The sequence below is a fragment of the Uloborus diversus genome, chromosome 3, assembly GCF_026930045.1.
Source record: "Uloborus diversus isolate 005 chromosome 3, Udiv.v.3.1, whole genome shotgun sequence".
NCBI classification, from domain to species: domain Eukaryota; kingdom Metazoa; phylum Arthropoda; class Arachnida; order Araneae; family Uloboridae; genus Uloborus; species Uloborus diversus.
Window position 1 is genome coordinate 43,151,479 of NC_072733.1, and position 25,448 is coordinate 43,176,926.

The following is a 25,448-nucleotide window of genomic DNA, read 5'->3' on the forward strand; positions in this document are numbered from 1 at the left end:
TTAATCTTTCATTCCATTTCAAAGGAGCTTGTTTTAGTCCATATAATGATTTTTTCAGTTTGCAAATTTTAGACTCATCTTCGTAACCTTTTGGCATTCTCATAAATATCTCTTCATCCAGTTCTCCATATAAAAAAGCAGTTTTAATGTCAAACTTCATGATGTGATAATCTCTTTTCGCAGTCAATCCAAACAAAATTCTTAAGGATGAAATGCTCACAACTGGGCTAAAAGTTTGTTCGTAATGTATTCCATAACTTTGTTCACAACTAATCTTGCTCTGTATGTATTATCGTTTTTGATTTTAAATACCCATTTATTACTTAGAATCTTTTTGTTTCTTGCAACACTTCTGTCAACAACTTCCCAAACTTCATTCTTCTTTTCCAATGATTTCTTTTCATCTTCTATTGCTGTCTTCCACTTTTCTTTATCTGGTCCTTTTACTGCTTCTTCGTACGTGAGCAAAACATAATCAGTTAAATATTTAGGTAGTTTTCTATTTCTTTTACCACGTCCAAAGTTTTTATCATTTTCTTCGGATTCATCATTTGTATCAGATAATTCTGATTCTACGCAGTTATCTTCATTTATATCTTCATTTTCTTTATTTTCCACTTCACTTTCTTCCTTTTTAATTTCACTTTCTTCGTTTTTATCTTCATTTTCTTCGATTTTATCTTTATCTTCTTCACAATCGGTTGGAATAAATAAGGGGTTCCTTTCTTTATTTCTTGGGTCCATGAATTTTACGTCTCTCGAAATTCGTATTCTTCTTTTTTCTTCATCCCACAAACGATAACCGTTGTTAGTGTATCCCACAAAAATAAATTTATTGCTTCTGGAATCTAACTTTTTTAGGTATCCGAGTTTTTTGGCATAAGCTACGCTTCCAAAAATTTGCAATCGGGACAAATTAGGTTCGTTTTGATACTACATTTCAGCTGGTGTAACATCAGTAGCTTCAGTAGGACTACGATTTATAATATAAGCTGCTGTTCTCAATGCTTCACCCCACATTTATTTTTTCAGACCTGAGTCAAAAAGCAATGCACGAGTTTTGTCTAGCAAAGTTCGATTCAGGCGTTCAGCTTTAGCATTTAATTGGGGAGAATGGGGAACGGTGTAATCAAGCTCAATACCCTTTGACTTGCACCATATTTTCAATTCATTTGATCTGTATTCTCCACCATTGTCGCAACGAATTTTTGCTACTCGAAGTGACCATTTTACTTCATCTTCTTCAACATACTCCTTCAAAATATTAACCCTTCGGACGGAACATCTTATTTTTTACTATTGTGAGGAACATCCGTCTCTTTTCTCATTTTCGATGACTGATTGTTAAGCGGTATTGTTTACGGTGAATGAAAACAAATCAACAACGATAAAGAAACTTTTTATTTACAATACTGAAAAACTTTTGTATAGAAAACAGTATAAAATTATCCTATTTTTGGTTGGAAAAAAAAACAAACTATATCAGTCTTTTACAAATATTAGTCAAACTGACTATTAACAAGTTATACCCCAAGCTATAATAATAATAATAAAAAAAAAAAACTATTATAATATCCTACCTCAAAATAAAATAACAACAATAAAAGGCGGTACTGTATAGAAGTTCGTCAATCCTTGCCCTTATTCTTTCCATACCAAACCGGTTTCGGGTTTTGCACCTGTTAAACCTCTGATGATGGGCAAAGCCCGAAACCGGTTTGGTATGGAAAGAATGAGGGCAAGGTTTGACGGACTTCTCTACAGTATTTCATCAACCTTGCGGTACGTACAAAGATGATTTTTATTACTTTATTATATTTAGACTATTTCAACATCACAGTATGTTATTTAGAAACTATGTATAGGTAACTTATATTCCGAAAAATTACTCTTTCACAGCACATGTATCACATATTTTTTTTGAATGCTCCATACACGTAGGAGTATTACACTTGATGCACTTGTATGCAGTCATTCGGTTCTTCTGGTAAGGGCAAAATCTGCAATTCTTTCTCTTTTCAAGCTGATCTGTGGCAGGAAGCGACAAAGGCTTTTTTTCATCTTTTATCCCTGCGGCTTCAGTGATTATACTCCTTAGGTCTTGAGATAAATTTGAAATCATCACCTTTTTCTTATAAATTTATTTGCCAATCCCAGAGCTATTTCATTTATACAGGCACTCCTCGAGATTTTTTTAGTATCGTCGAACAAACAGTGCAATGTGTGCACATTGCATGCTGCCACTGCCACTATATGGTAAAATACAGCCAGTGGCCACCGTCTTGTTCGGCGATTTGCGGAATATATGCTACATTTTTGATCTAAAGTATCAACTCCACCTTTTGTATAGTTGTAAAATGAGATCAATTCTGGTTTGTTTGTTTGTATGTCCGTATGTTCAGAGTGATGCATCGTTGAGAGAAGAACAACTGCTTTTGACGGTTTCGGAACGTACGAAAGAAGCATCATATCTTTCGTGTATCCATATAATGAAGAGTTTACCTTTCTAGTCTTTTTGGGAAGAAATTCCGGAGGGATTTGGGGCTTGTTTTTTTTTAGCGTTCCAACCATCGTTATTTTATTTTTTAGTAGCTCAGAGGCTAACTCAATTGATGAGAACCAATTATCGCAAGTGATATTTCGGTTAGTGCCCGAAATGCACTTAGTCAAACGAATTACTGACTGGGTTGGAATCTTCAGGTTTTTTTTTTTCCTGTTCACTCAGAGTAAATCCGTCGCTCCCTTTACCGGTGTATATATAACAATTATAAAGATATGCCGTATGAGCATCGGTTAGAGTCATTATTTTTATGCAATACTTGGCAGGCTTTAGGGGCATGAACATACGGAACCCACAGCGACCTTTGAAAGGCACAAGAGTCTCGTCCACTGTTGCGTGGGCCCCAAGAGCATAATTCTTTTGGCAATTATTAACAAATATGTCTAACAACTCCGAAATTGCAGCAGCTTTTTCAACTTTTTCCCTTTCTTTCCTTGTACTTGAATTGTCGAATCTAAGAGCCCGAAAGAGAATGTTGCATCTTTTTTCAGTCAAAAATGCTCGAAAAATTGGTCGCCCCGTAATTGAAGTTGAAAAAAGAGATTGTAATGATTCCCGGGATGACTTGAAAATGCAGCAAAGCAATATGACCCCGAGTAATGCGTTTATTTCGTCCACATCTGTGTTTTTGTATGCCACTGAATCTTGGTGTTTTATCGTGGTACGCATTTCGGTAAGTTTTGAGTTTGTGTGCGTCACTATCAGTTGTAAAATGTCGTTCGTAAAAAAAGATCCCATAGTTCTTTTGGGGTTGGCTTACCTCCTAGCAATCGAGCAGGACCATCAGGCTTCGAGAGACGAACTTTTATGATATTTCTTTGAATTGGATGATTTGAAGCAACTACAGGTCTTTTTTTCCAAACAATGCATTTTTTTTTTCCATAGTACTCTCCACTTCCTTCTTCTTCATGCGAAACTAGCAGTCCGTCGCTTTCATCTTCATCAATTTCGGAGGACGTCTCATGATCGGATTCCTGCAAGTCATCATTTTTAGGGACGTAAGAATCATCAGAATCAATGTCGGAGTCGGATTCTTGTTCAAGAGCAAGTTGAACAATTCGTTTGGTTCGTGTGGATATGTTTGTTGGAACAGCCATAGTGGATCTTGGAACAATATAAAACAAATTATTTATCATCACAATTACAAAATACAATAATTAAATTAATTTTATTAAACGAGTACAAGTCAAAAGCATTGCTTTCGGAACACCCGTCTGACAAGCGGATGCTAAAAACGTACGTTAAAAGGAACACCCGCCTAACAGACGGATATTCCAACCACCAGTTATAAGGAACATCCGCCTGGAGAACGGGGTAGGTATAAATAAAAACGCTCTTACCTGCTTTGAGTGCAAAGGACGACTAAATTTTCATGCTGAACGTTGAGGGGAAATGATGAAAGAAGCAACCTTGAAACCACCTCTTCCAACTCACACCACAGCGGTAGCTATCGGAAAATTTATAGACAATATCCGTTCAAGAGACGGATGTTCCGTCCGAAGGGTTAAGAGTTTCAGATTTGTTTTTTATCAAAAATACCATAGCAAAATGTGTGAAATCATCTATGCACGTTAGAAAATATCTATTTTCATCCCATGTTTCTTCTTCAATAGGGCCATTTATGTCAGTATGTATTATTTGCAATGGTCTAGTTGCTCTTCGTCTTTCAGTTTTAAATGGAAATTTTACTTGTTTAGCTTTCAGACATACTTCACAATTTTTTGATACATCTTTTAATTCTTTTTCTGTTAGCTTAATTCCTGTTGAATTTTTCAATAGACACTTCATGTTCTTAACACACATATGTCCAAGTTTGCGATGCCATACATATGCATTATTCTTATCTTCTGTCAATAGTGCTTCATTTTCTTGATTCAACCCTACTTCGTAAAGTCCTATTTCATTTTTGTAACCTTTCAACACAATTTTTCCATCTTTTGAAATTTCTACTCTATCTTCTACAAATTTTACTTCACCATCATTTTTAGTAATTGCATTTACTGACAGCAAATTTTTGCTCAGTTCAGGAACATAGAGTACTTGCTTTAAAATGCAGTTATCAGTTTTAAAGGTTCCGATGCTTTTCGCTTCCATAACTTCTGAGTTTTTGGCAAGACCTATTTCAGTTGAAATATTTACAACATCTTCTAGCATTGTTTCATCATTTACCATATGGCTAGAGGATCCCGAATCAATTATCCACTTATGATAAGATTTTTCATTTGGAGCAAGAAATGAGACATGTTTCTTTGAATTATTTCGAAAATAGCAGTCTTTTTCTACGTGATTAGCTTTTTTACAAATGCCGCAACGAGGTTGTTTTTTCTGATTTGTATTATCTTTAGTAAAATGCAAAGGACTATTATTTCTGTAATATTTATTTTCTTTGACGTATTTTTCTTGAGTTCTACTTTTAGGACAGTATCTAGCAAGGTGATCTTTAGAATTACATCGAAAGCATTTCTTTTCTTGTACTTTAAATGCCACGTTTTGTTCTTTAATTTCAGAATTTTTCTTACCATTTTCTTCATTTAACAACTGAGCTGTCAAGTTAGCTAATGTTTTATCATCTTTGGCGGTAGATTCCCACGCGCTTCGAAAATGTTTATATTTTTCTGGTAAGCTTGAAAGAATTTTAGATATTACCATCTCGTCATCAATTTTCTTATCCAGCGCTTTTAGACGGTATGCTATATTTTCTAATTTACTTATGTGCATAGCAATATCATGTTCAGAATCAAAATTGTAACTAAAAAATTCTTGAAGCAAGCTACATTTTTGTTGTTCAGAATCGCGTTCATAAATTCCGCAAAGTTTTTTGTACATGTCACAACTATTTTCGCAATTTAAAATATGCATCATAACTTTCTTGTCTATAGTTGTCACAATTATTTTCTCTGTTTGTGCATCTTTTTTCTTCCATAAAGTAAGTGCATTATCATTTAAACCATCTTTTCTTTCAGATCCGTTTACAATATTAAATAATGAACACGATTTAAAAATTATGTTTACCTGGAATTTCCACACTGCAAAGTTACTTTGGTCTTTCAGTTTTTCGACAGAACTCAAATCTTCAGCCATATTAGCCATTTTTTTCCGAACTGCAATTTTTACCTTCAAATTTATTTCTTCTTATTTCACTTTTTTTACTTTTACATTTTAATCGGCCACTCTGCGGTACTCTGGGTCCATAACCTGTAGAGTTTTTACTTTTATGCAGAGATTACTCAGTGGGAATGGCCAAATATATTTTATTATAAAAGACACAAGCACATTACAAACACATAAGACCAAACATTTTACTTGAACTAATTTAGTAGGTTCTGAAGATATAATATTTTAGCTGTGTTGCCAGCCTGAGACAACTAAACATTAATAATTATTTCTTAACATCCTGCACGAGAATATCACGTGAGGAAATCGAAAAAATAACTTCATTCAAAAAATTGAAATACTGTCAGCCACGTTTAATGAGATAACAAATAAAAACCTCCCAGAACAAAAATATTTCCCCATTAACAATGTTAACCATCCCCACTTAATCAAATAATTTCCCGGGACAATCAAATAATATTCATCGGTTTTCGCAAAGATTCTTGCTGAGAAAATTTTTGAATAAATTAGAAATGAATAAGTAAGAATTGTTGATACAAAAAAAAAATTATATATATATATATATATATATATATTTCGCCATCAACGGGTGAGAAAAAACTTTTTCCCCATCCAAAAACATTCTCTGTTCTATCTAATTTCTTTTGTTAACCCCACAATAAATAGCGCATTCAGTAATTAAATTAAATAATACTAAGAAATATACACATTTCAGACGAAAGTAAAAAGTGATGAATATCAAATGTAAAACATGGCAGACGAGGAGAGAAGAAAAGATGTTAGGAAAGTTTCATGTATTAAATGAAATGCAGACTATTTACACATTACATTTTGTCCTAATGATTACAGAGCTACATTTGTTCTTTAAAAATTACACCCTGTCCTAGGTACGCTTGCCATGCCACAGCTTCATTCCTTTTTAATGAAAGAATTAATTTAAATGACTTAACGAATATCTATCATAAAGACACAAATTATTTCATGGTAAACTGTCATTCATATTTTATGTAAATTTTATTTAGAAAACATCAGATTAGTCATAATTATTGTTCTGCTAAACTTTTGCATATTTTATGCTAAAAATAATTTTTTCTTTATTTAAATATAAATGTTCTGTCACCACATTATTACTTCAGCTTTAATTATTTTTTTTTACTTCACCTTTTTTTATTTATTTTTCTGTGATGGGATTATTAATGTTCTATACTAAATCCTCTGACAAACCTCTGTTTTAAACCTTTCATACTCAAAAAGGATTTGTGTGCAGCATTTTTTCCTAGGTCATCCAGTGTTCATACTCTATTTAAATGAAAAAATTACACAACTTGTTCATGACTTCAATGAAAATTTTCATGACCTTGTTATATGAAGAGAATAGCACTATTTAATCTCAAATTTGTTAATTTTTGGAAATGAGCATTAGCAAAACGTCTACATGAATGCCACAGCCTCATAGAAGCACTTACTCATAATGGAAAAATTATAATTGTACACTTAAAAAACCAGACTATTCTTATTTGTCTTCATCATATAAATTTAAGTGAAGTACAAATGCAGTGAAACGAGTATGATGCTTAAATGTCTGATGTTTTTTTATAAACTGGCAGAATGATAATGAATGAGACAAAGATTGAATGAGTCATCACTAAGTTTCAATAAATTTGCCTCAAAAGTTGCCTTAGTGTCAACAGTGCATTTAATCATCCACATAACTTGATAGTATTTTGGTTCTTTAAAGTAAAGCCACAGTTTTTTATGTTTCTAAACCAAATCTTTTTTTGAAAAAAAATTCAGTAATGAATCAATCTTCTGATTCAAAAGTATACTTGTTTTGTTTACTTATTTGAACATTTTCAAATGCATATTGATTAATAAGTTCAGAAATTTCAAAACATGTTTGATTCCTGACATTGAACGTAGCAGTGAGTAGCATGGATTAATTTTGAGGGCCATATGTTGGGCACTACTGTTTTAGAGTATAAGGATTCCTCTTTTTCTGTATTCTATTGCCTGACTAAAGATCTTTATTTTCTAAAACCTTCAACAAATTAAGATAAACTCTGATAAATTTAATAATAAAGTTCTTACGAGTGATGGAATCGAACTCGGATGCAATTAAATCACTTTTTTTGAGTGGGCGTGGCAAAACTAAGAACGAGAAATTTCGCTACTACGGAATATGAATCATAAGAGGCGTTGAAAATGACAGTGAATTCAAAATAAGTGATGCCCAAGCAGTAAAATCACATCGCAAAAAAAGGCAAGCGGCTGCGACATAAGTGAATGCAATGAGATTTCGAAGTTCAGATTTGATTTAGGGATCATTGAATTTTCCACTTTTAATAGCTTTTGTGTGCTATTCTGTTAAATCACTTAAGATTTCTAATGCTGCTTTAGTTAATATTACTTTCTCTTTGTCTAGGACATTTTTCCATGACTTTTCCAGGTCTGAAAAAAATTCGTTAATTTTTTTTCAGTGAATTTCCAGGGTTTCCAAGACCCAAACTATGGTCATCAAAACTGGAGTGTCTGGAGTCATTAGCCTAACAATACGTTTTTCATATGAACTGATATTTGCTTACAGCTTAAGGTGTTTCTATTGATTGTTGGATTGGTACATATTATGAATGTATGTAAAAAAAATTAAAAGTTTTTATGTAAAAAATATCTAACATTCAAAAGAATAAATCTTTTTAAAAGTATATATTTGTCTTACTTTTTATGCTTTTCTTTTTAATGGGTATTTAATTCAAGAAATGTCAGAGAAATAACAAATATTCATTTCCTGGAAATATAGTTATTCTCAAAGTGGATTATTTAAGCATAAGTTTTTCGGCAGAAACTTTTAAAAAACAAAACTAAATGGGATGGACTTTAAAAAAAATCTCCAGTACTGTTGAATTAATTTTTAAATGTGTTGATTTAATATTTTTTTATTATCATGAATGTTTACACAATTTGAGCAATTTAATGCAATGCAGCAGATGGAGATACATTGTTAATGTAGGAAGAATAAAGGGAATATTTCCCCGAATAGTTTACCAGCTTCCAATATAGTTAAGTTTTCAGCATAGGCTTCTCGTACAGGAGGGAAAACTGCTCCCTTACTTCAAAAGATAAATATTAATGATAGATTGAAAAGTGATTTTTACAGGGTGGATTAATTTATTTCATGAAAACAAAATTTACAAATAAATAGACTTTTAATTGGAAATGGGCAGTTTACAATGGTTATCCAATGTAATTTTTCATGCTGTGTTCCATATATATAGAGGCCTTTTAACCAGTAATGTTAAAAACTAATAATGTAAGCCAAATTTAAAAATACAAATTCAGCTTTGGAGGCACCGAAGCCTCCTCACTTCTTTTGACCTTTGTAGTGCACCAGGTGCCAATGATTTTCTGGAATCCCTTAAAAGATGACAAAGACTTATAAATTTGCATTGCGGTAAGCCGCTGCATTTATTGCAGTTTTTTTTTTGTGTGTTCTGCCAGATGTCATCGATAAGCTCACTTCTTTTGCATTGAAGAAAAGGGCTCCCCATAACCATGAAACTGCAATACATCAAATGTAGCTGCGTATTATTCTGAACTCGGGTGTGACAAATCAAACCATTTAACAATGCCATCTGTAAAAGGAACGAATATATTCACATTTATAGGAAGTACCAGAAATTTATACATAAGACATTATGATGATAAGAATTGTAGAAATATGGGAAACAAAAAAGACAAGGTTTATTTTCTGTTAATAAATCTAACTACATACATATCAAGTAACTTGAAGAAAAAAATCATAGTATGGAACTAAGATTTTAGAAATTTAAAACCATGGTGATGCAGTCGTTGTGAATGATACAGATAAAAATCAGCTGTTTCTTAAATGTAACAAATAATGAATGCTACTGATTCCAAAGATATTTTGAGAATTCGGAATCTGTACCTAAAATTTTTATCTGAAAAGTTTTTCCAATCTTCCAAAAAAGGTAACAGTAGGGATATTTAAACTATTTCACTATTTTCATTCAAGAAAAAATGAAAAAATAATAATAATAATTATATCATACAGTGCATTTTAAAAATATAAATAAAAAATATGTCTTGTAAAGTACACAGTCGCTTCTCAAACCCACTGACCTGAAATTTGCAATTGAGGCAGTGAGAAGCAAAGGGATGCAGGTGCCAAAATTAAATTAGAGATAACTGGGACAAAAGGTAGGTGAACCTCTCCTCTGTTTTGGGGCAAAAGATAGTAGCAGGGGGGTGGAGAAAGGACACCTATTGGCTCGAGCCTGAAGGGGGCCCGATTTTTTTTAAATGAGGGGGAAAATGTGTAGAGCCATAGGTGTAAACAATTTGGAGGGGGCTTGTAAAAGGTTAATGAAAGCCTACCTATGACGGCAACTTCAAACATTTTTTACCGAAAACTTGAAAATGTCCATTTACATCCCTTTGCTTCTCAGTTTCAACAGTCTAAAATTTGCACAATATTTCAGATCAAAACTAATATAGGGTTGGAATTTGAAATATAGCCAATATTTAAAATTAATGATAAAAAAGGTAAATGTTTAAAAAATGGAATAAATTTGTGTATTGAAGTTAAATTCCAAACACTGTTTTAATAAGTCTATCATAATTATTTCATGCTAGAATTTATACTGATTGTCTGACAGATTTCACTACAAAGCTTTCTTTCTGGTGGTTTTTAAAATGTAAGACATTCTCTTACAATTTCATTTCATACATAAAGCAGTTACTTTCAGTTAAGTATTTTTGATTGAAAAAGGGGGTAAAATCAATATGTGAGGAAATAAAATAAGTTCAAGTTCTAGAACACTGAATAATAAAAAATACATACACATAACGTTATAGGTTTAATTTCTTTTGACCTAGGCTAATTTCTTTTCTTTAAAAATATTTCAGAAAATGACAGAAGTAAAATTAAATGATCATTATGAGCTGTAAATAATTGAAAATAAATTAAGAATGCTGCAACAGAGAACTAATTGTAAAATTATTGTAACGAAAGCTTTTCTAAAGTTGGAAAAAAATTCAGAACTTTTCCATGAATTCAACTTCAGAAAACTTGTACACGAAACATTGAATAAAAATTTGTAAATCTGCACTGTGATATTTTGTGACGTATTAAAAATTTGTAAACGGTATGAAAATGAGGTACATTTTTAAATGTCTGGCTAGTGCCACCACTCACAAAAACCAATTGCACACAATGTTTTAAGTTTTAATAACTGTAATTTTTGACAGTTATGTTGTTAAATGTTGAAAATAGAATAGAAAATCATAAATATTTACATATAATCAGATATGAAACAAAAATCCAAAATTATTCAATGAATGCTAATAGCAATGTTTAGAAATCCTTAGAAAAAGTAACTAGTCCGTAAACAAAATGACTGGTCGACTAAACACCAAATGTAGTTAAACTTGAAATGTGTTCCTACATCAGATTGTAGCTAACAAATTTAAAGGGTGAAATTAAAAAGGGCTCATGAAAAACACATTTAATACATTCCAGAAATTCAAAAATTCATTTTTAATATTTTGAAGCAAAAAATTACAAAACAAAACAGAACTTTACACTTAAACTCGTTTTTGTGCGGTCTTTTTTATACAATTTAGCAGTAGTTTTTGTTGCAAAAATTTTTTACAGCTACTCATGAAGATGCAGACAATTATTTCATTAGAATTGTTTGCATGCAATCAATATTCACTACACAAAAACATGTTTGAGTGTACTGAATTTAATGTTTACTAGTGGTTTTAAAAAACAAATGATTCCAAAGAAAATACCATTGAGTTTCTGGAACCAAATTAGCAACTTTGGACCCCCATTGCATCTGAACTTGGGCCTATGCAAACAAATCACTCTATCTGGGCTCATAACTAAGGCGAATTCCCTAAAATCCAGAATTTGTCCAGATCTATGACCCTCAAAGAAGTGGCGTTTGGTACAAAGATAGTTTTTCTGTGAAAAACAAACATTGGTAATGTTAAACAGTAAGTTATCACCTCAAAGTCAGAAATACATGCAATACACTGACAAACTAGTTATTACGCACATCGAGTGCAGTTTTGTCCTTGTTATTAACTCATCAGTCTGGAATAGTGAATATCCAAGCTGGAGACATATGTCATCTCATTGAATCTGAGAGGGCCAAAAAACTGTTTACTACTAGTTAGCTGGAATTCTCAGGATTGATGGATATGCTAATTTTGCTTTAGCAGAAATTAATGGAGGAAAAAATGGAAAGTTATTACATAATCCAAAAGGTTTAACAAAAATTGAAAATTTATAATTAAACCCCACTTATATAAACCAGATAACCCCCACATCAACACCGGATAACCACCCCAACAGTACTGTATGACCAGCCGGATATCCTGCAAAAATCTGCTAGATATCCTATCCCGAGAGGATCGGCCGGATTGGATATCGCCGGATATCGGAGAGTAGAAAAATGAGCCGGATAGCTATTGGGTATCCGGTGCATCCCTAACTGCAACCATTTTACTTAAATTTTGATTTTTCGTAAAATCTTCAAAATGTAGTTATGATTGGCTTAATTAAAAATTCATCTGAGAAAAATGTACCTAAATTTAATCAAATGAAATTATTGTAAATTTAAAAATAAAACATTAAAGCTGTAAATAATATGAAATTTCTGAATTACGGATGATCATCAAATACTATTGTTAGAGCAAGCCTAACCCGACAGCATCGCAATGCTATGATTAGGTAGGCTTCACAATGCTGCCAAGATAGGTTTGCTCCGTCTTTAGTCTCACGGACTTCAACTCCATTCCATGGTGGTCGGACCAGGGACCAAGACCCTTAATTAAGACATAGGGGGGCCCTAGGTCGTCAGGGCTCCTCTGGAGTCAATCCTTACAATTTTAACAATTAGCCAAAATAGTTAAGGGCTTTTGGGTGTCGTAGGCAACAGCCTAGTTTGCCACTTCGGTAATCAGGGCTTAGGTTCGACACAGTTTTCACTGGCATTGGACCAGCGGACAACCAGTGATTTCTAATGCTGCTCATGGAGGAAAATATTATTAGCATATGTGCCAACTTTTGGAAACGGGTATCAGTAAAACTTTTATGTGAACATCTTCCATCTAATTAAAAGTTTTCTTAAATTAATTTAAGAGGAGGTAATCTAGAACTGAGGTTTTTAACCTTTCTGAATCCATGTACTGCTCTTGCGTATCATTAACTATGGGTAGCTCCGACAACAACTTTTCCTTTATTGATATTTATTAAACGTCTCAATTTAAAATTTTACATGCTATGAGCATGAACAAGTCACACATATGATTTTCGAGCCCAGGCTTTAACTTTGTTCAAGAGGTAGTGGAATTAATGTCTAAAAAATACTATAAAATCACAGCAGAAAATAAGGTGATAGATGAAATAACACAGGACAGGCAGATATCGGTTCAACAAATGCAAACACTTGTCTTACTCTCAAAAACAAAAGAAGTACATAAAATGAATGAAATGCAGTTCACTTTGTTGACTCTGACTGACTGATTACCAATGCAAATGGATTTTAATGTAAGGTAAACCTGCTGTGCTTAGTGAAAATTGATGCGTCACAACGCCGAATATGGTTTTTCAGTGAACATAGACAATAACTTGCATTTGTTATTTAAGCTTACTTTGAACCATAAGAATAAAATTAAAGACGAATAAATTCCAGAAAGAATTTAATACCAGTAGAATAAACGGTACCAGCAAACGTTATAACGTAGAAGGATGTTACCTGTACTACAAACATAAAACAAACATTATCTCATTTAAAAAATAAAAAACATTAAAATTAGGGAAAAAGGTATACTTAATCTCAAAGTGAATAGCTTTTTTAAGTGAAAAATGTGTAAGGAATTTGTTTCACGAGCAGGGCCGGATTAAGCCAGCGCAGGGCCCGTAGCAAAAGTTACCTAGGGGCCCCTACCCAGGTCTTGGGCCCGAACAAAAAAAAAAAAAATTACAAGCAAACTTTTCTAGATTTAATATCTGCGAATTTGGTGATAACGCTAGACAAATCCATTTCTCTGAGAAATTTGCATTCAATATTCAGTAAAATAAGATTATTGAGACGGTCTTGTCCCATCGTGTTACGCAGCTCAGTTTTTACACGTGTTAAGGTTGAAAATGAACGTTCTCCGCTGCAGTTCGTGATCATTAAAGATAAATAAATGCGTAAAAACGTTTCAACATTTGGAAAACAGGACTCTAATGAATTTTGAATTAAAAGTTTATAATACTGTAGCTCTAGAGCTTCATGCTGCTCATTCTGAATATCTTTCGCCGCAGTAGTTTTGAGAAGCTCAGAGAATTGCACAAGTTCGTCCCCTAAGCTTTCTTCTAGGTCTTCTTCATAAGTATTTACAATACTTGGAGTTCTTTTTAAGATCTCCTCAGCTGTGAGAGATTTCATTTCATGAATTATTCCAAATACACCAGTAACTTTGTTATACGTTTCCATGCGTTTAGATAACGCAGACAGTACGTTATCAATGATGAAAATAAACACCTGATTTTCAAATTTCTTTTCGGGTGTTTGACTTTCTACTGCTTCATCGAGAGCAGTAGAGCCAACGAAACCATCATACTTGGTATTTCGTTTGCGACCTCTTGATTTTTGTTCCTGGTATTCTTCGCACTCAGTCAAGATCTTGGCTTCGGCCTCAATAATAGAAAACGTAAACCGCATTTCTTGGACATATTTGTGTAGGGATACGTATATGGCATATCCGGTATTCAGATCTTGATTTGGAGATTGTAGTGAGGCATTGGAAGCATGCAAACGCTCCAAAAGTTTGTTCCATAAAATTGTCATTATGACTGTTTCCAGTTTATGCATTTTGGAAAGAAGTCCGTAAGCCTGGTTACGACATTCTGGTTTTTGCTCTATGTTGTTGGAGATATTATCCAGAACATCTTTTATAGTGATAAAACCACATACAAGTGCCTTTGTAGCATCAGCTCGAGCAGACCACCTGGTATCAGACAGTTTCTTCAAAATTGGGAGTTTTGAACCTGTATCATCCAAGGCATTTTTAAGAAGGTTCCATCGATAGGTGGAAGCTGAAAAAAAAGTGTACAAACTTTCCACAAAATTGAAAAAAATTGACGCTTCAGTACAACATTCTGCCGCACACTTAGCTACTAAATTTAGCAAGTGTGCAAAGCAGGGAATGTACTCTGCGTACTTATTTTTCTCCTTAATGAGAGCTTGTAAGCCACGGTACTTGCCACTCATGTTACTGGCATTGTCATAACTTTGACCACGGCAGTCTTTGATATTAATGCCATTTTCCTTCAAAAATTGAAGTAAGTTGGTCACGAGTTGGTCTGCAGAATGACCTTCCATGTCTAAAAACTTCAAACCTTTCTACCGGTCCAGATGGCAAGACATAACGAACTATCAAAGTCAGTTGATCGACATGCGAAATATCTGGTGTAGAATCAAGAGATATTGAGTAATACTTGCATTTTTTTATTTCGTAAATTATGCAATCCAGTAAACTTGATGAAAGTAACTGGATGAATTCCTCGCATGTTGTTTTTGACAAATATGACGTATGGCCCTTTCCTTTATTTGCATAAGTACTTATATGTTGAGCCAGAAAAATGTCAAATTTGGCTATTAGCTCTAGCAAACCTAAGTAGTTTCCATTATAAGGGGAACCAATGATTTCATCACTACCCCGGAAAGCAAGACCTCGTTCAGCCAAAAACTGAATAACAGAAATTATTCTCTCTAAAAGTGTTCGCCAATATTTTTGTTCAATCTCAATTTGGTTCACAAGTTGAGAATCTACACGCGCGCCCTTGTTTTTGTGAACTAAAAGCGAAATGATCGCTTGTCTATGGGAAGTACTTTCTTCATGTCTTTTCAATATGTTACATGCATTTTTCCAATCGTCGAATCCTTCTTTTGTAAACCGGGATGAACATTCTAAATCGCTAACTTTGCAAACAAAACAGAAAAGCTTTCCTTTTGTTTCTGAATAACACAACCATTGTCTAGCGTGAGTTTTATTTGTTGGCTTATGTACATAGGTAAAAAACGATCTGCGACAATATCGTGGATTAATTTCTTTATCGTACGTCCTTTCTGAAGACAAAAAAATCACTGTTCATGTGTTGCACTTCACTACTCCCTTTCGCAATCCAATAATCTCTATTGAAGTTGGTTGGCCATTCACCAATATCATTCGAATACATTTTAATTTCGTTTTGTTGTTCACTTGTAGATGTTACTACGACATCGGAAGTATGTGGGGTGTTTTCTTTCTCTCTTTGGTTTGAAATGGATAGGTCTAAATTAGGAGGGCTTTCTGTACAGTCGACGGCGGTTTGACTTGTGGAAAATGTGTTGTGAGGAGTTACTGAATTTGATGGTAATATTGGTGGCGATTCTTCAATAGCAGTGTCTTCATCAGGTATACAGTGAGAGACTTCATCTGCGATACAGTGGGACTGGTAGACGGTTTCTGATTTTCTTGCTTCGATCTTTTTTGATTCAATATCATTATGCACGGCATTAAAAAAATCATACAGTTTGCGTGTTTTTGATACAACTTCTTGGTCCTTTTTTTCCTTTTCCTCCTTTGCTTTGCGTTTTGCACTTCCAGAAGCGTAATATCGACCCGTATCTGGCTCTGCTGCTCATGTTGACTGTCACAATCTGCATGAAAGAAAAAATTAAGAATTAAATGTAATCTTGCTATTTTCTACAAGTCTATCTCTATTTTCCGCATCTTTTCTTTATTATTACTATAACTAATAGTAAAGCTGAAAGTCTGGATCTCTGTCTAGATGCCTAGATATTTGGATCTTTGTGACGCGCATAGACCGTTCGGCCAATTTTCATAAAGTTTTCCTCGAAGCGATTTTTCGAAAATTCGATTTTGGTTCTTTTTTAGTCTAATTTCAAGCTCATTTTTCACATAAATTCAATAAAATTGGGGAGAAATATTTCATGCACATTTTTAAGTTTTAGGTCATTTGAAAACTAGGAATTTTTTGCAAAAGACGAAGTTTGATAGAAGATTCTACAAGAATTAGAAGAGCTGTAAAAATTGTTTTAAGAAATCCAGAATCCAAGGTTTACCTTAAGCAAGCCAAACGATTCTAAATGATTCTGCTTATTAAAGACTGTTTAAAAATGTCGTCTGCTTTTATTTTCTCAGTTTGTAAATTATTAAAATATCGTATAACAGGCGATACTGCAATGTTCTTCATAAAATATTCATTTTCGGGAAAATTTTAAACCGTTAAGATATCGGTTTATTACTACTAATTCTGAGTAGAATGTTAACATTTGTTTTCGAATGATAAAAGCATTTTTAATTTAAGCTAATACGGAGATATAACCTTTTTTTTTTTTTTGGCTTTAGTAACCTGATTTTTTTTTATTTTAAAGTTATGTTGTTAATTGCGTTAACCAACCATGTTACACCGAAATTTTCTCTAAAAGCAAAAAAGTTTCTATGCACACAAAAGTTTACACATGTACAAGCGCCTACACACACAGAGAGAGACACACACGCACACATGTATGCACAGGTCTACGCACACGCAAGCCCACACATGCATGCGCGCCCACACACACACACAACTATACACCCGTAACCGCCCAGGAGAAGGGGCAGGTTTGGGGGAACAGGAGCAGTTTCTAGAAACAATAACTCCAATGAGTAGGGTCTGTCGCAACTCGTGATTGTGAAAAACATAATTTGAATTAAAAATATCAGAATTCAAAGTTTTTTTTTTTGGTTTATTTATTTTTTTTTTGTTTTATTTATTTATTTATTTTTATAGTATCGATTTTCATTTACAAAGAGTAAGAGTAAGGCATGACATTCTTTAAATTTCTAGTTGTTGTTATAAATATAAACTACTTACTAGCAATTTACCTCAAGACATTGAATGCGAAAATATTAATGAGATTGTGAGAGCTATAGTTAGCAAAACTGAAACAAGCTTTTGCTAAAGTTAAAATAGCTTACGCGAACAGCAGAAAATAAAAATATAAGAACTAGGCAAGCAATTGTTTTTACTCTTGAAACTGTTCAGTATCAATCGCACAGACGCGCAGCTTTTTTTTTTCCCTTTAAAAAATAATTTTTAGATTTTACTTTTTGAAAATCAGTTTACCATTGTTCACTATTTGTTTTAAACGAATTACGCAAATATTACAAATGTGATACTGAAATCATAGATCTTAAAATAGAATAGATGTGCCTTCTCCCCACTTTTCTCCTCAGAGCGCGCGTCAACATCCCCCGTTGGACATCACGTGATCAAGGGACTCCCCTCACAAGAAACTGTTTCCCTTATCGAAGAGAATCACTTTGCACCGCAACCATTTGCATAATCAAGGGAAATTAAAGCATTTAACCCATGGGTTAAATGCTTTAAGCATGGGTTAAACCCCCCTTTAAGCATGGGTTAAATTAAAGCATTTTATCCATTATTAAAGAAAAACGGAACACTCTGTCCCTCACGTAACATCTCATATATTTCACTAAAAGTAATAATTAAAAAAGGTAACAATTTTTTTTTTCATTAAGAAATCGCAAATGTATTTGTTGTACTTTTACAAAAAATGTTCTTTGTTACCTTTTTAAGTTATTACTTTTTAATGAAACGTGGGACAAAATGACAGCTTTTTCATGGAATGGTCCATTAGATATTTTCCCATCATAACTTTTGAAGCAGGCGCACAAGCTATTTTAAACTTTTTTTCCAGTGCTTTAAATACTGAGTAGAAAAAGAGGTCTTCAAAAATCTTAAACAAAAATTGACCTATAAATTTTCTTTTATTTCAATCAAATTTTTCAAATACAGATAAATAATTTCAATGCGTGCTTTTTCCCACAGCTTTTGGAGCCAGTGCAACAATTTAACATAAAACCCGATCTAAAACCATAAACCAATTAGAAATAAAAATGTGTATAGTATCGAATATCAACTCAATTAAATAATATTCTAATATTCGCATTCATTTCGCACCAGCACTATATTAGCCAAACCAATAACTTTGGTTTGTTCCTAATTTTTAAGCAACTTCAGTGTTTTTTTTTTTTTTAAGTACTCAGAAAATTAAATTATTTGCAATTATAAACTACATGAATGGTCATTTGACTTCCGCCCCCTCCCCAATTTTTCTTTTTTTTTTTTCGTCCCACAGACTATGATAATTTTGACAATTCAAACTCGAGGGTGAAGAAAACTAGTGATTATTGTCCCTTAACAAGATTAATTTTGTTACTTTCCTACTTATTGGTCTTTGTGAATTATTTTCATTGTTTGAATTAACTGCGCGTTATATTCTAACGCTTAAATATTTAGTAATGATTAATTTCATAAACTTTTTAACGAGAAAATCTGCTGCTTCTGTTTTCAACATATGCTTATTTAAACTTAGAAAAACGGAATTTGAAATTTTTCGCATAACTCTTGTGGTCTCATGAGTAACATTATCTTTTTGTTTTTTACTCCCAAAACTTTTTCACATTCTCGCTCAGTTGTTCTTCACAAATGTACATATTTCAATGGCTGCAATGTTGCAATAAGTTATCATACTTGAATGTGTCCCAAAATTCTTAAATTTTATTAGGTCTATTTTTTTATTTGTTGTAGTTAAGACAGCGTTGCAGTCGTCGCAGTTTACAACAGAGTGCACTTGCCAGACAAAAACCCAGCGTAGTCAGAAACATCATTACTATACTGCGTCATGTTAATTGAGATGATTTCTGAATTTTCCAAATCGTCGTCAAAGGAATCGGAAGAAAAGGCTTTCTTTCAAAGCATTTTTGTTACGCTTAAAATTTAATCTGAGCATTTGAAGGTTGTCAAAATCAGCGCAATTTGAAGAACTGGACTCTAATTTCCGTATGAATGAATAATCTTTTTTTCGCACTTCGAAATTATCCGACGATTATTGTTGAATCCCCCCTCACAACCATATCGCACTGAAAAAAGTTTCAAGGTGATCCTGAGTAAGCTTATAAGTCATTACGCAGTTTAGAACTGGAAATTCGGGCACCTGCATACTTTTCATATGTTCCTAGCACACTTTTCATAGAAATTAGGAAACCTAAAAATCCAGTTTTTCGCGGACATACTACAACTAATTTTCCATCGCTTGTTTTTAGTGATTTAATATAATGCTCGGTATCTATAGTAAATTGCTTAAAATATTCTTAATTTCGACTCTGCATGGGGACTTTTTTTGCCTTTAACAGAAAGAAAGATTTCTGTTACTCACTATGTCTTTATTTTTTAATAAAATTCATCAAACCCTCTTTCGCTAGAAAATCTCAGATTCATACATATAGAGATTTCTCACATAAGTATAATGAAAATCTTCAGACAATCCTAGACTTTTAACGACGCTTCGCATTGTTATATCATTGCTGCCCGGGAAGAGGGAGACACGATGTCCCTTGATCACGTGATTCTCGGAAGAATCATGATGACCCCACTTTCTCCGGGCGAAATACGCTGCGCTGTAGGAGGAAAGGCCTATCTATCCCTTTTAAAGATCTATGACTGAAATATTGAAACTATTTAGAGGTAATGTATAATGTTTTTTTACCTAGATGACACACAAGATGAAACAAATTTTAAAAAAGGGATAAGCAGGAATAAACGGGTACAATAGCATTTGTTTTTAACTGAACTATAAGGAAGAACTGCACAAACTATAATTAAAACATAACACACAACATACATTCAGAGATTTTAATGTATTTAAGGCTGTTTAAAATATATTACTACTACTAACAGTGTAAAGGATATTTATGAAATTATGGAAGTATTATTTTACGTACATAATCAATTGCTTAGAGGGGAAAAGCTATTGGCTATAGTTATTATTGCGACCAAATTCTCTCTTTCAAGTTTGTAGAAAAAGAAGTTAGTTACTCCCCCGAACTGTCAAAGTCGAAGCAGTCAGGGGGTAACCATTTGCCAGCCCCCTGAACGCTAGAGCAATCACTGAATAAATTCATAATCATTATATTTTCCCAAGTATTGAAAAAGAACTATTGTAAAACATCGACATTGGTCAAACATTGAAATCTAAATTTAGGTGTTCCAAAAACATCTCTGTGGCATTCCTAGCAGAAACATATTTTCTTTTTCTTTTTTAATTTTTGTCATGTAAACAACATAACGAGAACGAGAATGAACAACTAACATAATAGAAAAACAAAACTATAATTCACATCCGTTTTCGCAGAATTTTGGATAGGCGATCGCGAAACCGAAAGAATTTAATGCACATGTATAAAAATTGTACTTGTTCCATCTAAGCATGTTCATTAAAATTCCATCGCCAAACATTTTTATCTAACAATCCCAATAAAAAGTTTTCGATTTTTTTTTCTTCTCAAAGTAGGAGGGCAACAGGTCAACTTATAAACGATTTCCGATTTGCCTCCGAAGGTAAAGAGGGGCAAGAAGATCGTCTTATATGCAAACATATGAATATGATGCGGAATTAATGAATTAATCTAACTTTTTAATCACATCTAAAAACAGTTTTGGTCGAAAAAATATACAAATTTGTTCTTCAAAATTATGTACATTTCACGTAAGTGAGAATTCCTTAATTTTCAACTTATTTACAATTAGTTTGCAAATAGTCCTGTATAACCGTTTATTCTTGGTCCAAAAGACTGAATCGTTAATTATTTAATTGTCCACATTTCAATTTTCAGCGATTTTAAAGTTAAAACTTATCTATCGAAAAACATTTGCTTGAAGCTTCATATGCTATAATGTTTCAATAAGTCAACAATTGTTACGGAATTCATCCACAAAAAATTAATAGTAAGATGCAAATTGGTTCCCCTGGTACTTTGAAATAACTTTCAACTGTTTATAAATTTGGTTGATTTCTTCTGATACACTTTTTCGTCAAAAACCTTTAATTTTAGCCATTTTAATTGCTTTGATGACATTTTCAAGTAGTATGAAACATATTTGTGAAAATTTGGCTAAAGATCAGAGCAAATATTTAGTTTTATAGAAGAAAGGAACATTCATCACATTTTATAAAGATGAAATTTGTAATTACTTATTTATGAAGGCTGGTGCAGGGACGATCACATATGAGTTAGGAACATGGAATCAGGTAAGTGGAGTGTAAGAATCAACTGAAGGCAAAGACAATCAGGTATTTAGATTTATGTAGAGAACACATTATATTAAAAATAGAATACTTATAAAATTTGTGTACTTACTCATTTCGGAAAATTCCATTAGAAATGAACTTGTATATCTGATAGTACTTCAACAATTTCCATCTTCATTTATGATTGGGCTTCACGTGCAATGGAGTGTTGGTCTTAAACTGGTTAAGCGTGTTCTATAATAAAGACGTAAAAAAATTCGAAAAAAAAAGTCAAGTCAGCGCGGGGCCCTTGGGCGGCTGCCCGGCCCTAGAGCCGCTTCCGCATTTCTACCTCGGCAACTTAAGTTGATTTCCTGGAACAGCATGCATTGCTGAAAGAACATTTCACAGACATCTCTCTCCTCTAAGCTCCCGCCCCCCCCCCCCCCCCCCCCCCCCGCCCCAGTATCCAGATGTTCCCGAACGTCGGCAAAAAGGCCGATAACAGATGAAAGGCTTTTATAGTCCCTTCAGGGAGAACGGGACACACATGAAGTTAGTTAGAACAGTAACTGTTCTGGATTTCCAAGAAAGCTCTCTCCTCTTTACCTATCTCCTTTTGTCTGCGCCAGTAATAACGGGGTCAAGACTTTGTTATCTAGTTTCGTACGTGTCTATACTTCGTTGAGAAAATAAAAGAAGGTTTTAAAATGTGATCGGATTTTTTTTTTGGTAAAAAAAACCTACGTCTCGTTAAAAAAAAAGGTCACGTAATTTTTTTTGGTGGCGCGGGGCCCTTTAAAGCGCGGGGCCCGTAGCATTTGCTACTTTTGCTCTATTGCTAATACGGCCCTGTTCACGAGAGAAATAGGGCTCTCCTCTGATATGCCCCCCTCTTGGCGAGATTTTAATTTTTCGCTCGATACGAAAATCGCCAATAAGGCGATAACTTGGCAACCCTGGTTTTGCAACTTGAACGCTGGAAAGTAGTTTCTCGAAGTCTGTCTTTTTGCACGAGTCTGTGTGGTAGGAGGTAGGTGCTCATATGTTCCGCTCTTAGGGAGATTTTAAGTTGAATACTCTAAAATAAAGTTTCAATTCAAACTTTATTTTAGAGTATTCTTTTTCTTGTTGTTTTTTAATGTTAATTTAGTTGAATTTTCTATTTTAATTATGAGTTCGGTTTGTGTTGTTGTCCAAATGTATCAATTGAAATTTTTGAATGAATCTTCTTTTTCTTTTTCGTCAGGTCGTCCAACGTTTGGACGTACCGGAGTCCTAAATAGATTTTTTATATTTAAACTAATTGAAAATAAAGAGGTTTTTTTAGAATTTTTAAGGGAAATTGGTTTACTTAAGAATGAAATGTTATGTTCTAGATGTAATTCTGTTATGAAAATTAAAAAAACTAAAAAATGTTCAGATGGGTTAATTTTTTTTGTAGAAAGGTTATTGGGGGTGTTGTTTGTGGAATAGAAGCAACGATCAGGAGTGGGTCATGGTTTAGTTCTAGCAAGTTGAAAATAGAGGAGATTTTTTTGATAACATATGAGATTTTAATTGGGACCAAAACTGCCGATATTGAAAGTCAATATTTTTTTTCATCACAAACTTTAGCCGATTGGCGAAATTATATTAATGAAGAAATATTAAATTACATTGAATTAAAATCCGAACAAATAGGGGGGGTTGGGAAAGTTATTGAAGTTGATGAATCTAAATTTGGGAAAAGAAAATATAATCGGGGACATGCAGTTGAGGGACAATGGGTTTTTGGGGGGGGGTTGAACGGGGTTCGGGGAAAACTTTTTTGGTTGCTGTTGGGGATAGGGGTAGGGAAACTCTATTTTTGGCAATTAAGCAGTGGATACTACCAGGCACGACGGTGCACTCCGATTGTTGGAGGGCATATGATACATTGGGGGAGGAGGGGTATGAGCATTTAACAGTCAACCATAAACTTAATTTTGTAGATCCAGAAACTAAATGTCACACTAACACAATTGAATCCACATGGAGACACGTTAAAAGTACTCTACCAACATATAATAGATTAGGGGATTTTAAATTTTATTTAGCTTATTATTTATACAAAAAAATTGTGAATACAAAAATGAGGATATGTTTGTAAAGTTTTTGGAAATAATTCGCGAAATTAATTGGGTGGAGTACAAAATACAAGTAAAATAAGGTTGTTTTTTTGGAATTTTTTTTGTCAAAACAAACATAATTTAAATATTTTTGTAAAGTAATGATAATAAAAAATGGGATAATTTCCCTAAGAGCGGAACATATGTGCACTGCCTCACGTGAGGAAGTAAAAGAAAAGTAAAAAAGGTAAGTGAACATATTTTGAATTATTGTGTTTTTAGTGTGTTTCTGGTAGTTTGTATTTTGGTCTGGTTGGCATTTTTGTAGCACAAAAATGGTGTTAATTTCACATAAAATCTGTGACTTTATTGTATACTGAACGGAGGAGATCTGTGACTTATATCCGACTGTGATGTATATTAAAAGTCGGAGGGATAACGGACCGAGCGGCAGCGAGGTCCTGGCGAGCCCGAGGTCTCATAGTACTTTCGTAATGAGACCGAGGCAGGGCCGGCGAGCCGAGGTCTCATTACGAAAGTACTATGAGACCGAGGGCTCGTATCCCGGAGAAACAACGGAAAAAAATTAATGCATTAATTTCATTAAATAATTAATGACATAATTTGAATTTTTCCTGTTGGCGCTAAAAAAGCATCGCTAAGAACGATGTATGACATATGACGTCATACATAGTTTTCTTGGCGACGCTTTTTTGGCGCCAACAGGAAAAAGTCGCCAAGAGGGGGGTATATCAGATTTGTTCCAGAAATAGTAACAACACAACGTGGAACAGGGTGGTTCAATCAGTGATTATAAACAAAATTTTATAATATATGCATTGCATATGATGCTTTAACATACTATGAAATGTCATGAAAAGCTTCATAACTAAGTTGAAATATGCAGAATTTTTTTTAAAAAAGAGGCAGAATTAACACCAACACTACACCTTAACGAATGTAAACAAACATTTGTATTGTTCTGAAAAACCGAAAAAAAAAAAACCCATAAATTTCGTGAAATACGGATTTTTTGGTGACTTTTACTCATCTAATATCGAAATAGTTTCATTAATTCAAATAGTGAATAACAGTAACAACACATGCAATGTGGCTCAATGATACACTACGCGAACGTAAACAAAACTTTATCTAATTCTCCAATAAAATCTGTACCTAAAATGAACATAACACTGAATGCAATTGATATTTCAACTAACCTGGTATTGAAATAAGTGCTTTTTAAACCGCATAAATGGATTAAACCTTTTCAAATTCCACACATATAGACCTCACTTTCCTCTTCGTTGAGATAACATTTAAAACAGAATGTCCGCAGCCCGGAAGTGACATTTTCGGTTATATGTTAAACGTCACTGGATGACTTCACCAGCAGATAGCCAATCAGGGAAAAGCAGTTCGCGAAAGCTCTAGGATGTGGATTTATGCGTTACGCATCTTGCGGCTTATGTATGTGTGCAGATATGAAGCAGACGAATAACACGCAGGAGAAAAATACATATAATT

At 33.5% G+C, this 25,448-nt stretch overlaps 1 long non-coding RNA gene across 1 annotated transcript; it reads right to left on the reverse strand.

Annotated features, from left to right (window-relative positions):
• Positions 1 to 9,164: 9,164 nt before the first annotated feature.
• On the reverse strand, positions 9,165 to 25,257 carry LOC129218599 (uncharacterized). The gene is made up of 3 exons (XR_008580345.1): positions 25,142 to 25,257; positions 11,486 to 11,660; positions 9,165 to 9,303 (listed from the first exon to the last, which is right to left on the reverse strand). It is a non-coding gene; the product is annotated as an uncharacterized LOC129218599 (long non-coding RNA).
• Between the last annotated feature and the right edge of the window lie 191 nt (positions 25,258 to 25,448).